The sequence below is a fragment of the Theobroma umbraticum genome, unplaced genomic scaffold (assembly GCF_002168275.2).
Source record: "Theobroma umbraticum cultivar Fairchild unplaced genomic scaffold, ASM216827v3 scaffold_44.0, whole genome shotgun sequence".
Taxonomy (NCBI): Eukaryota; Viridiplantae; Streptophyta; class Magnoliopsida; order Malvales; family Malvaceae; genus Theobroma; species Theobroma umbraticum.
The window spans coordinates 12,836,119-12,837,380 of NW_018397255.1; positions in this window are offsets into that span (position 1 = coordinate 12,836,119).

The following is a 1,262-nucleotide window of genomic DNA, read 5'->3' on the forward strand; positions in this document are numbered from 1 at the left end:
CAATTTTCATGCAAAAGTGAATGACTTGGCATGTTCAAAAAGTCTTATACATATAGATGTATACAAACTATTGAACATAAAATGTTATAAAAAGATGTTCCTAATTCATTAAGTTTACACAATACCAAATTGAGATTTTGTCTTGTATACTTAAAGAAATAAAATTTGAATCCTTGAAATGTTCAGAGAATTCAAATATAAGATCATATGAGCTATATAGTATGATGTACTCTTATTAAGATATGATCTCAATGAAGATTACTCTTACTTATTAATTAATCATTCAAAAGATAAACCTACACTAATGTAACAATGGAACTTTCTTATGAATAGAACATAGAGATGTTTATTCAAAGAAGAAAGAAAATTCGTATAGTGATATGATTTGGTCTATATCTTTCCAATATATATGTAGCCAATTATATTATTCCAAACCAATACAATTCCAAGCATACATTAAGATGTATGTATGTAACATCATGGAATATTCAAAAGAGTTTGAATATTACTCTCACAAAGGATCTTGAATTAAGTGGGAGCATGATGACACTAAGAAAGGAGTTTCTTTAGTATTACATGGTTGCATTGGAATCTAACTCTTAAAAGTTTGCATAGAGACGCAGAATCATATGTATGAGAACTCCATGGATTTAGTAAGATATATCGGGGATGTATTATTCGTATGAGATGAATCTATTAAATATGTTTTTCATTTGAGTTATACACTTTGTTCTATTAAATGGGATCCAAAGGGTTGGATTTAATAGAATGTACAAGTGTACTTATCTCATACACATGAAGAGGTTAATAGGAGTGAATACAATTCTTTGGTGATACAAGTACATAAGATGCAATGTGTATACAAAGAAAGTGCCAAAATTTAAAAAAGGTAGATGGTATAATGAAAAGTGACAAATGCATATGATGTCTACATGGAGACATGATTGCTAGATGGATTGAATCCACATACGATGAGGTAGCAATTGGACTTGTACTAGTGGGAGACGTTAGGATGAGCCCTACAACCAATTAGGATTGGTTAAGGCTTGATTCCAATCATGCAACAATATCATTCATATTAAATGGTTAGAGGTTTTCCTTCATCAATAAGACATCAATTATAATGAGCTATAAGTCTAATTGGATGAAATACATGAGATTAATATGCCTCATAAGGGAATTGTAATAGGTTACAATTATGAGATCTCTATGCATCAAAACATAATCTTAAAATGTTCTTGGTCAATATGTCATTAAGATTA